Source organism: Amblyomma maculatum, chromosome 1, assembly GCF_055883805.1.
Source record: "Amblyomma maculatum isolate TAMU_Amacu chromosome 1, ASM5588380v1, whole genome shotgun sequence".
In the NCBI taxonomy this organism is placed as follows: domain Eukaryota; kingdom Metazoa; phylum Arthropoda; class Arachnida; order Ixodida; family Ixodidae; genus Amblyomma; species Amblyomma maculatum.
The window spans coordinates 135,399,941-135,413,102 of record NC_139344.1 but is presented as its reverse complement, the minus strand read 5'-3'; the positions used below and the strand labels follow the sequence as shown (position 1 = coordinate 135,413,102).

Sequence of the window (13,162 nt, the reverse complement as noted above, 5' to 3'; positions counted from 1 at the left end):
AGCAATATGACCCACGTCTGGGGGAGCTATGGAGCTGTGCTTCGTGAGAATATCATAATTTTTGAATAAGCAGCGCTCGACAAAAAAAAAAATAAAAAAAATTCGGAAACATTACTTTGTGGGCTCTCCTCCATTGTGTGCGTATGTGTATGTATATATATATATAGTATACATACCTATATTTCCGTTTATTGAGGCTGCGTACCACGATCGTTGCAGGGCAGGCGCAGGAGATAATAGTGGTGGGATATATGCAACTTCTAGCCATGTACTCCATTTCTAATCCAGCGCTCCCGTGTTCGCACGCGCAGCTGTTTTGCTTCTCAGCGGTTAACTGCGAGTGCCGAAGCTCCCGACTCAGCGAAGGCTGCTTCCTGGTGCACGGCTATTGTTGGAAAAATGCTGTTGTATAATGCGTCTTAGAGCGCCCGAGAATAGCATTTCAACACAGGCGATATAGGCTTCGTTTTCTTGAGGTGCTGTGCAATTGCTGCCACGCGTTCTTCTGAGAGACATGCGGCCAGGCAGATTGCTCTTCATTTACGCATTCTGCGACACTTGATATCGTCGGCGCTGACCATGTACTTGTTTTTGCCATCAGATATGAATTTTATCTTGGGCTTATTGCTAGGATGTCGCATTTGCATTTAAGTAAGGTACGAGTTGTGCCCGGCCGCATACTAGAGACGCGGAAATCGGCTAGCAGTACAGAAAATGAATTAATAAATATCTTCGTGAACACGATAACAGTGTCTGGGTTTCGAATCTAGAGATACTACGAACGTGGAGGAGCAAGAAGAGTGAGTTATAAGCAATTATTCCTAAAAAATAGAAAACCCATAAATTTCGTCTTTCTAACGCTCTCAATTTAAATGTTTGAAAAATGGATAATTTCTAGCCTCTGTGTGCTGCCTGCAGGCCGGATTCAAACACGAGCCCCCGCGGGGACCGGTGATGTGCTAGTTACGTATGCACATTTGTGCCCCGCAACCTTGGAAAAATTCTGTGAAGCCGTGCCTGAATTTTAATTTGTAACATATTGTCACGTAGTGGTGACAAGGTCGTAGACACCAAAAGAAGACACAGGCTTGATGGCACTGAAATTAACTCTTTATCGGGCTGACTTGCGCCCGCAAAAGAACTAAGCAACAAACGTGCCTGTCGATCGTCGAAAAAGAAAATGCCCGTCACACTCGTCAAAGCTCAATTTAAAGGCTGCTCAGAACAATCTAGATAACGTCGCAAACGGCTACTAGCACACCCTGGAACATTGCAGAAACATAAGCAAGTGATCGGAATCATCGAGACAGATCTCGGCGCATCGTTCGCGACAAAGAAAATGATAACGTGTCGTTTTGCGATAACGAGCATGAACAAACACGCGATACAGAATTGATACGCGTGCCAGAATCGCAGTGATAAGGCCGCATGCCAGCGGCTGTTAAAAAACAACAAATACACTTTTGAAGGTTTCGCGGCAATATTGTAACACTGCAGCATAAAACCCACCGTGAACCCACCGTCGGCGGCTTGTAGTGTTTTGCTATATATTTTAGCTAACACATCACATTGATTTTCTATGCCAGTATTAATTGATCGATGTGAGCGCAGAGCAATTGCTTGAGAGGCGAAATTTTGCTACTCACCGGAAGATTACAATTTTCTTTTTCACAGACGGTCTTCGCATTTCCTTTGGGCAGCATGCTATATCTCACTCATGACTCGCTCCTGTGGTTGCGATTACAGTTTTGCCAACTTGTCTTGGAGGCGAGCGTCCGGTATGAAATTACACGTATCAGCTGAGAGGTAACCATAACACATCGATTCCATGTTCTGAAACATTCCAGTCAGGAGTTCGGAAATTTGAGGGCGCAAAAAATTTAGTTCCTCTCTCCATGAAGCTTTCAGTTCCCGAAATTGAAGATGATAGGGGGTCACTTTCAGATGCTCCCAAATGACCGTGCAGCCTACGCAGTGGGCGTGTATCAGACGCCGCTATAACCATCTCAAAAGCTCGCTGGGGAACGGCTTTCTGTGCTTCCCGAGCTGGCCGCGTCAGGCACGTTCTTGTATTCACTGTTCTAGCGTGACTCACTGTTATGCGTTGGGATGATTTTTGTCCGCGTCTCGCTTTCTTTTTTTCGGGGGGGGGGGGGGGGGGGGGGGGGGGGGGGGGGGGGGTAGTTGATCATTTGCTGCTTACGCTGAACATGAACTCGAACGGTGTGAAGAATGGAGGCCCGTATAATACTTGAGCACAGCCTCTCTTTTTTTCCGTTTCATCCTGTCATCTTTGCTTCGTGGGGTGGAAGCACATCCCGGTCGTGATCTCCCTGTCGGTGTTGCCGATTATAAAAACAACCAAATTTCGAAGAAAACAAAAAACAAACGTCGTAGCACTATATCGGTACACCGCCCATTAAACTCCTCCCCGAATGCTTGCGTATTCGGGGAGGAGTAATACGCCTTGGAGTAATACGCCTTGACGCTTCGGCGACATTCCTGCACCGGCTGATCCCGACGAAAATGTTAGAAAAAGTCCACTTGGTTTGAAACCGTACGCTTGCCATCGAAGGGATGACTACAGGATCGTAACAGGAGCATTCAGCAAAAAAAACCTAGACAGCAAGGTCATACATTGCATACGCCCCGCCACGGTGGCTCAGTGGTTACGGCGCTCGAGTGTTGAACTCAAAAGCGTGGGTTCGTTCCCGGCCGCGGCGGCCGCTTTTGAAAAGGGGAGAAAGGAGAGAGCCCGTGTACTATGCGATATCAGTGCACGTTAATGAACTCCAGGTGGTTTAAATTATCCCGAGCTTTCCACTACGGCGCTTCTCGCAGCTTGAACCACTTTGGGACCATAAACCATCAGCAGCAATATGTTGTATGCGGTAAATAAATTGGAAGTTTCGTTTGCACTGCCAGAGAAAGTCGACACTTGTTGTATTACCGTTATTAACATCTGCTCTTGCTTGTTTTCTATTGCTCCAAATTCATTTGCTGCGTGCCGTTTTTAAGCGCAGTTGCGATAGTGATAGAACTGCATTAGTGCGCTTGCGGTTTTAGTACCAGCTCTTACTCCACACGCACTCGCACCTCTACAAGTAAATGAAGTTAGAGTGGGAGAATTCAAACGGCGAACAGCACAAGAAGAAGACTTTCATTGAGAGAAATCAAAGGCTTTAACGTGGCAGTATCACCCCAAAGGTGCTACGACCGTTCTGAGAAAGTGATAATGGACGTATATTTTTGCCTATAGCGATTATTTTTGAAGTTTCGTGCGGGCGTTTTACCCATGCTGTCGGCATTTCAGTTTTGATGCCACTAGAACAGCAGTACTTAGTCGCGGTTCGGAGGGAGCGAAGGTCTTTGTCGGAGTATTCCGGCTCGTTTAAGTGACCTAATCTAGCCATGAAAAAAAAAATCGAAATATTACGTTTTCCTGTTTTTTTTTTTTTTTTTTTTTTTTTTTTTTTTTTTTTTTTAGGAATCCGTTGCCAGAAGTTTATGACTGTATTCCCAGCTACGTCAATCACATTTGTGCAAAGTTGAAATGCGAAAGTGCCCTTTCGCAGTCTCACGTCGTCGAAGTTACGACGTACCCAGTGTAGTACGAGAAGTATACTTTCGTTTGGGCTAGTTGGTTCATATCTGATGTTGATTCTTAGCACGGCGCGAAAGGGACGAAGACAAACAAGGAACACGTTCCTTTCCCGCCGTCCTAAGAATCAACATCAGCCAGTAGTAAGCTTGCACCTTTGAGAATTTTCACCCCAGATTGGATTTGCTGAAGGTGTAAAAATGAGAAGGCTGTTCATACACAGGGAATATTTATTTACTTATAAGGTTAATTACACGAACATTAGTTTTGTCTATTGGTTGTTCGGGCTGTGACGCTGCATTTAGTCGATTTGTACGGTTACATAGATAAACATGTACATTTAAAAGTAAAGCGTTTGAAGCTAACACTAATGCGACGAAGATGCGGTAGGCGGACAACGACAAAGGCGGCAACAGGACTAGAGACAACACAAGACGACGGGACGATAACGGGGCCTCAGCAGCGAGCAACGACGGGAGCCACAGAAGGTTGCGGACGGATCACGATGAGACATCAGCCGGAAGGTGCAGGCTCTGTAAACGTAGAGGGAGAGGGGGGATGGGGAAGAGAGAAAAATAAAACAAAGTAGCAAATAGATAAGAAAGAGAAAATGTAGCATTTGAAAAGCTTTCAGCATACCGAGTACCGCTCTGCGTGGCTAGTGCCTAAATAACATGGCACTGCACTGTCAATGAGCTGGTGCAATCATTTCCCTTCATCCTCTTTTCCCGTATCGGGGCAACTGATTATCGCGCCTTCCTAGTAAGGGGCGAGGGAACAAACAATATTTTCCCGTGCATCTCATGTTAATGATTCAGTGATTTTCAGTTTATCAGTCTCGCATTGCAGCTGCCTTTCGGAGATTATGCCAAGCCTTCTATGTTGCAGAAAAGCGTTCATGTGTTTTAACAACTATGAGGGTAATCACCGTTTTTTTTTTTTTTCAAGCCACAAAGCGAAGAATACTGAAAACATATTTAGTACTTCAGACGCAATACCCAGATGGAATCTTATCCGCCTTACGATCGCCTTATTATTTAGCGTTAATGAGCCTCATTTGTAGCGGATACTCAAGCGATGCGGATCACGATGGGAGGCGAACCAGGTTCAGTGTTGTGCCAGTTCATTCCTAAGGTGGCGATGCATTTGAACACACGTGGCAGTGTGCAAGTCTCACTGGAATGCGAACACAGGATTGTCTTGCGTTGACGACTATCGCAGGCACACGTTTCTATGCTACGAATTTTCGGAGCGTGCATCAAGCACCCCTGACTACAAGCCGATTCTTGGCGAGTAGGTTTGCCGTTGTCTACATTTCATTTTAAATATTTTTGCACAGGGTGGCAAAGCGAGGCATGCAAATGTTTTATAGCACAGCGTACTCTTATACGTTACCCAATCGACAGGTTATTGCATATTTGACTGTTTCTGCATGTAAACCTACTACTCGCTAGCATTGCAATCTCGAATGAATTTTGTGGGTGCATGGTTGACAGATGTGTCTCAAGAATTTTGGCGCCAATAATAAATAAATCTGGTGAAAGGTAGAGTAACATGTACAGAAGGGGCGCCATTTATAAGAAGACAATCAAGTCCTTAATGCAGTGAGGTAGCATTGTCCTCTCAATACACTCTAAACAATCGACCCCCCCCCCCCCCCCCCTCCCCCTCCCCTTCCCCCGCCTATCACCTGACTCCTTTGGGAACATGCTTATACACAGTTTTCCGTTGTTCACACATGTAAAGCAGGATATTTTTGAACTGCTGGAAAAGACGCACAGAAATTTAACGCTGCCACATGCTTCGTGCCTCCCGGCACACACGCACATCATTCCAAAGCCGGCCGAGAGCTGATGCGGAGAAAACACCGTACGCACAAGAGCAAGCGCAGAGCAGGAAGAGATGTCGATGGGGAGGCCTAGTGCTCAGCCGTAGAAGCCACCATAGCCACCATATCCTCCGTAGCCGCCGGCGAACGGGAAGTATCCTCTTCCAAATCCGATCGAAGGCACCACTGGTCCCTTGGCGGACACGAATGGAGCGGCGGCGGCCAGGCTAGTCTTAGTTCCAGGTTCGTTGGTCTTGACGAAGGCGCGGAATCCAAGCTTGTCAGCCACATAGTGCACCTGCCGATGGCGGCCGTCGACGTCGGCCAGAGTGTAGCTACCCACAACGGGTCCATAGGCCGCTCCAGTCTCGTAACGACTGTTCCTAGCTCCCAGGCCGTTCACGATGTTGTATCCGAAGCTGTACCGTCCGAAATCCTGTAACGAGTAGTTTTGCAAGACTGCACAAAACGTGCGCGCCTCTCTTGCTAATGCCGAGGCTTTGCCCCTTCACTCCGGTACAAGAATTCGAACCAGCTAGTAGAGGGTGTTTTCATCTCCGAGGCAACCTAATTTTGAGCTTGTACGAGGAAGTTAACTGCCTGGAAGGTGGCGCTAACAGCGGTATATGTAGGGTCGTCCACTTCTGGCTAGAACACGGTCACTGCTTTTAAAGCAACATTGTATCTGACGCAGGCAGATATCGATGCAAAGCGATGCAAGCACACAGAGACACGGATGTGCTGCTTCACATGGCCAGCCACTTTAGATTACTGCGTGGCCGGGTCGGATGCAATGACACCTTGGAAGCAGTGACCGTGTTATAGCTAGAAGTGGACGAGGCTGTACCTCAAGCGTGACTCAGCTGCGCCTTCTCTTCGCTATTGCTCTTGTGAATGAAAGCTGCCTCTTGGAAATTGCAAATTCTATAAAATGTGCAGATTGACCCTAAACAAATAAACAGCAAGACATATTGCTTCCTTCCAAGTTTTCCTCGTCTACCCATGTATAAGCACAGCCGTCGCTAAGCACTGCGCGATAAGGCTCGATGCCTTTCCTTATGAAAGTTATCTTGAACACTTTAATTAATACGAGATGAACACGATTAAGAAACCATAAAATGAAGTCATATATTCGGCGTAATGGATCACTCCTTTGCGAAATTTTCATGAGGAGTAGAGACAGGAGCGAGGTAAGATGAGCGAGTGGACGACTTAGAAAGCGCTCATCGTAACCAACGCACAAAACGACGAGAGAAATAGCGAGGCAATCGTGACGAAATTTGTTGCTTTATGGGCTGGTTAAGATGTATAGCGCTTTCACACTCGAAAGCGCATCGTTACCATCAAATACCTGCCACGAGCTGAAAAAGAATGCGGCACGTGAAATCTTTACTCCTCGTCCCCTGGTACTCGGTAGTAAAGTTTACGGAGCACAACCATGTTTTCTCGTGCAGCGTGGCACAGTAAACGTAAGGTTAAATGGGGGAGTCGGTATAAGTATAAGAGTATTCTTCAAATGGTTACGAGTGTTGGAAAAATATATTAATCGTCGTTCTCCGACTAGCGGTAAAATGTCGCATGCATCTTCTTACGAAAGAACGGTTTTACTTACATCTTGCTTCCTGTGTGTTGTACTAAATCCCCCATAGGGTGCTACGGCGCCGGCTGCAGCCAATGCGGCTAGGCTCAGAATTGTAGCGACCTGTAATGAGAGGCATGTAAAATAGAAGAGGCTGTCCTCTGCACATTGACACTGCGACAAACTTTCGGGAATAAGAAAGCAGAGAAAGCTCCACGTAACTGAAAAAAAAAAAAAGAAAAGTAGTTTTTTCTTTTTTTTTTTTTTTGCCGTTGTTTACCGGGTTAGTAAAACGACATTCGACCCGGCTGTCCGGGCTACCTTTTTCTTCCCTTGCCGTCATGACTGAGTGGTCAGTGCGTTCCGTTGTTGAGCGCCAGGTCGCACGATGGAGCTCTGGCCTTCGGAGCCTATACATGTTGCGCCGCCGCCTGCAACTCTACCCCGGCCGCGTTCTGGTGGAGGCGAAAAGGAAATGACGCCCGTGTGCTTTGAAATAATTCTATAGGTGGTAGAAGTTCATACGGAGCCCTCTTCTCTCAGAGCAGCTCTTTCTCTCTTGCTCCTTTCGCTCCCTCTTTCATCCCTTCCCTAAGATAAAAACTATAAGGTTCCCATCAAGACTGAGAAAGGTACTGCGGCTTCTGTGCACCGTAAGCAAGAGCGACGTGGTTGTATGCCCGTCATGCTCACTGATTGTGTGCAGTTCTTAAGCTGTGTAAGGATTTTTCCACTGCTTAGGGATCACTCATATGCCAGGAATGTCTAGGTGCGCCTCGTGATAGTGCTAATGCTCCAGAGTGCTCTCTGGGCGTAGCTACAGTTGCACATAAGCTGAGAGAAAACGCAATGCACGTGACAAGCAAACATTTCAGCTCTATCTACTGCCGCTGCGTAAGGTGGAAAACTTAGTGGTTGCTAAGGCCCCTAATATTATTAGTGTATCTTTTTCGATGCAAAAGGTTGGCACTGTGGGATACCTAATTGAAAAAGAAAAAAAAAAAAAAACCTTCAGTCAGACCGTTTCTTACAGCGTATCATAGCCTGAGTCGCTTTGGGACGTTAAACTCCATAAACTGAACCAAACCATTTCTTACAACACCAAGACACCAGCCAACTGACGTCCTGTGTGGGCAGCAGTCCATTTTCTGTAGCTATTAACCAATTGATAGAATGCGTGACTCCACATATTATAGTATTATCGTATTTACCTACAAATGCTGCGTCGTTTATAACCTTTCATTCAATTTTTGTGTTTTGTTTTTGCACAATATCCTCCCGCCATCCTCCTACGCAACAGGCGACGTTGTGACTAAACCAATCGCCTTCATTTGCAGTCGTGTCTGAAACTGAATGCTGAAAATTGCGTTCTGAAGAGCACTCCGCCCGTCCTCATGTCTGGTCTACCAGTGGTTAACTTTGTCGACTACAACAAAACTATTAGGAGGTAGTGAATGCCATACGCAAGGAAGTACGCGAGCTGAGCTAGTACTTCAGCAATTCTATGTGCCACATGCCAGCGCAGCATGTACCAAAATTTAAGGCTAGAAGCGCGCTTGAGGGCTCTCTCTTTGTATCTAACGCAATATATTTGGTACTCGATCTTCAGTTGTACCTGCTAGTTACAGCTCACAGCTAGCTCGTTCGCCTTTGCCAAATTCACGAATATAAGACAGTAGGTTGCGACATGCGGCCTCTAGTGGAATCGACTTCTGTCGGGATCGCGGAATGTCGCCAAACCAAGCGTTTTATCAAGGAAATGAACTGCGTTAACCTCTGAAGGCTAATAAATTAAATTTCACTATTCAATGCGTTTCTTACTTCCTCCTACGTTCAGATCCATGCTATGTGCGTAGTTCTACTACTGGGCTGCCGAAAGTTCGAGGGGTTGTAGGGCAGAAGTCAAAACCGTTAACGCTATGCATATGCCAGTTAACTCGCTCTGTGGACGCCACTGCATGCACTATACGGCGTATGCACTCCGGGACCATTGCTCACACGCACTGCACGTAGAACTTTATTGCACCTCAGTTCTCAAACGATCTCTGCCTAACCTGCTACACTAAGAGCCTGACTCCACTGCCGCAGTCACACAAACCTAGGGAGATCCAGAGGCTGTCATGAGTGTGCCTGCATATGTTAGACCACTTTTACGCACGTGATACCCCGCCGAGCTTGGCGTCAGTCGGCTTGATTTTTGCTGCTGTCACTGCATTCGCATAGGGAAAGAAAGGAAGTGTTGCTTCCTTATTACATTTAAGATGGAATGTCAATACATAGAGGAGCGCTGGTCATAAAACGCTAAAACCAGGAATGCGAGAAATATTATGCTACTGATTGCTCACAAAAAATAGCCTGTTCGAAAATATTGAATGGGAAATAAAGAGAAAGCAGTCATAGGTTCCACAACGCTTCGATGTAAAGAAAGGTGATTATCGCATATTATGGCCCAGCATGATGTGGTGTGGTATAGTGTGGCCGAACAAGCATGACCCGTTAGCTTGAGCATCTTCTACTGCTTCCCTCATTAGTTGAGGTCGCTCGGGGAAACGGTAGTGGAGTCTTCAGCAAATGGGTCATGCTCCGCTTCATCACTTCCGCTGTGCACTCTACCATTGCCTGGACGCTTGCATTATCGTGAACTTTCTTTTACCCACACATTTACAAAAAGCTTGCATCCTAACGGCGGGAGAATATTTAGAGGAGCTTCCCTGTCGCCATAAGGTTCGCAAAGTTATCGCTCCTGGAAGGGGCAGTGAGCAACGCCAGGCTTACCTGTGCGATCATGTCTCCGCCTTGGTGCTGGTACTCCCAAGTGACACGCTGTTTGCCCGGGCTGCCCTTATATACGGCAGACCCGAAGCAAGGGCTTCTGCGGGTGGGCTTTTTTCTTTGTTTCCAACGACCTTAGACATAAGCAGGTGGGCCGTTACATGGCATTTGCCCCAGAATGACCAGCCCCGCGCCACCTCTGCATGACGCGCGCCATCATCGAGTCAAATTTGAGCGACCATAACTGAGGCCAACTTATGTCTCTGGGGAAAAAAGTATGGCGCTGAACGGGCTCGCTTCGCCTTCCCGCTGCGTTTTGCTGGCAATTTGCGAACGAAGCGTGACCTTATTACCCGCTAAGGTTTCGCTAGCGTTCTCGTGAGTTTTTCGTCACGCACGTGCCATGCGCGCCTATGTAGTGCTCCCGTTTGCCTTTTTTTTTTCTTTTTCAAGGTGTGTTTTACCGAGCCACTGTACCCTAAGTATACACACGCGTTTGGTGTCCGTACTGAATGCGCAACCCCAGTCTGAAATTCGACCTTCGCTATGCTTTTCTTTTTTTCCGGCAAGGTTAAGGGCCAAACGAAAGAAGCATTCTGTCGCAGTCTCAGAAATTTCGGCGCCATTCCTGTGGGCTCCTCTTCTTCTTGAGCATAGCATGCAGATGTTTCAGCAAACCTTGTGGGTATCCGTCTCACTTTTCTTAAAGGATCAGCTGAATAATATACAAGAAGATAAAACGACGCTTAAGCTCCTTTTTTAAGGTTATGACACGACAGTCGGAGTGGCTTTCGTCTGCGTCTCCCCAAACATGCAGACCTTTGTTGGCGTAAATGCACTTTTCTACTCTCTTAATCACGAATGCTTTAATTTACCCCTATTACCGCGCACATATTCATTTGCATAAAGTGACAATACTACCGCATTATGAGAAATACCACCCGACCTGGCTCTCCGGGGTCTTCGCCTCTCATCAGAAAAGAGTGTTGCTATGGCTTTTACAAGAAAAATAATGACTCGATACCCGCTCCTTCTAGGTGGACTGTCACTACCGTATGTAGATCCCAGTGATTCCTTTGTGTTATGATTGACAGTAATCTGTCTTGGGCACCTCAGATAAAAAAGAAATCCACAAGAGGATCAATGCAGCATCGCAGGTTTTTAGATTTATGGCGGGAACACGATGGGGCAGCAACTGCCGGTCGATGGTTCTCCTGGAAAAAAGCCTACGTTGAAGGAGCGTTACGCTACTATTTACCGGCGCTTCAAAAATTATCTCCAACAAGCAAGAAGATTCTTGGAGCCGCGCAGAACAACTGCTTGCCTTGGACTCCCAAAGGGATCCTCTGCATCAGGAACACTTGCAGAAGCAGGATGTCCCTCGCTAGATGTGATTGCCGCCCAAGAAACTATGAGTATCCATCTCCGACATGTCCGCCAAGGGAAGAAGCACTTACACCGTGTCCAACTAACTCACTACAGCTCTGGCTTTGGTCAAGCTGGTACAGTTCTGCCCCTCCCTACTAATAATCAGCCACGAAATCTACTACATCTCACCTTTCCCTCATGGACACTGTCGTCTATAAAGGTGATTACGTCTGTTCCTGGCGTGGATGCGAAGAGCCGAATGCCACAGGCAGCACTTCTGCAAGCCACTCTAGCCTACTTAGCCAAGGAATATACGCAGTACATTCAAATATTCACCGACGGTTCAACTACTCAAGGCACTTCTTCCTGTGGCCTTTATGTGCCCTCAACAAACCATGTCCTGTCTTACCGGCTGCAGCGGAAGACATCATCTACGACAGCTGAGCTCCATGGCATTGAAGGAGCTGTTTCATATATCCTGCGCCAGACCCCCGGGCGATGGGTTATCTTCACTGATTCCAGAGCATATCTGCAAATCCTGTATAACCTGCTGAAGAAAACCAATGAGCAGCCTGTTTTCCTTGACTTAGGGTATCTACATCATTTGGCTATTGCCGCAGGCCACGGCATAACATTTCAGTGGATACCAGCTCACTGTGGCATTGAAGCCCATGAAAAAGCAGATGAAGCGGCTCGTAAAGTCCACCAACATCAAATGTACATTCGGACTTTCTTCGCGAAATCTGATGCATCCCAACTGGCTAAAACATTTGCTTCCGAAGCAAAGTATCGCATTTGGAGCTTGCCAACACATCACTACCAATTTTTTTTAATCCGTTCATCCACATCTAAGACCAAGACTCCCTCCGAAATTTCCTCGCCAACTAGAAACTCTTTACCACCGACTTCGCCTGAACTGTGCATATGCAAATGGCTTGCGATACCGGTTCGGCCAAATGAACAGTCCACAAATTGTGACAACTGTGGCTCGATTGAAACTGTGGAATATATCCTGCTTGAGGGCCCTGCGTGTGCTGACGAGCGTGCGTACTATGAACATAGCATGAAGAAGCGCTCCCCAGTGCCTCTAACAGTGAACAGTGTTTTAGATTCCTTAGCCTGCCCTGGGCAACAGAGACTCGCAATGAACTTTTTATTTACGTATTTGAAAGAGATTGGACTTCTTGACAAACTCTAAATTCATCTCGCATGTTACCCTCAGGCATTTTTCACGCTGTGAACACTATAAGCACATTTTTCGGATTATGCATTTCGTCATTTCATTTCATACCATTACTCCACGATGCACCTTACAACGACTTTAAGGGCCGCATTTTATCTCCCCCTTTCATTTCTTTTTCGATCTTTCCCTTCCCAATTCCCCTTCCTACGCAGAGTAGCATGGCAGCGAAATCTAAACACCAGCTAAATTATCTGTTTTTCATTAAAGGGTCTCTCCCTCTCTCTCTCTTTCTCCCCTCCTGACATAGATATAAAGTATCGCCTTAATTAAGCCGCTCGAACGTGCCTCCTTGTCCTAGGAGTAGCGTGTCGTGACTGGGATCCAAACGGTCCCGGCGGGTTCGATTTCCATCTCGAAAAAGCTGCCATTGGCTGGCAACCCCTGCCAAATCTTTGATGTCATGTTCTGTCGTAATGTTGCGCAATCAGCAGACCGATCAGTGCTCGGCCATGTCACCTGACAGCTACCACATACCAGCGCAATGCTCATGATTTTTCGCGCACAATGCCGATGCCGGGTTTTCTGCAGGACGGCGTTTTTAACGCTCTCGCGTTTAAAAAGGAGGTCTACGAAATTAATTTGTTGCCGCTTCCAACCTAGAAACACTTTTGCCTTTATGCACCGAAAATGACTCCTCTTTCTCTTTAGGGGTTGAGATTTTTTTTTGTTTGTGTTGAAGTGATAGAACATAAAGATTAAAACAAAAAGGGCAAAAAAGAAACGCTTGCGCGAGTTACAGCTTAAGGAAGGTTAATTTATTTGGGGATACCC

The 13,162-nt window shown here is 46.6% G+C and overlaps 1 pseudogene across 1 annotated transcript; it reads right to left on the bottom strand.

Moving 5' to 3' along the window:
* Positions 1-3,880: 3,880 nt before the first annotated feature.
* Positions 3,881-7,351, bottom strand: LOC146204000 (adult-specific rigid cuticular protein 15.7 pseudogene; annotated as a pseudogene). Its single transcript, XR_014707583.1, has 4 exons — positions 7,330-7,351; positions 7,042-7,169; positions 5,479-5,865; positions 3,881-4,134 (listed from the first exon to the last, which is right to left on the bottom strand). The product of XR_014707583.1 is annotated as an adult-specific rigid cuticular protein 15.7 pseudogene (transcript).
* Positions 7,352-13,162: the final 5,811 nt, after the last annotated feature.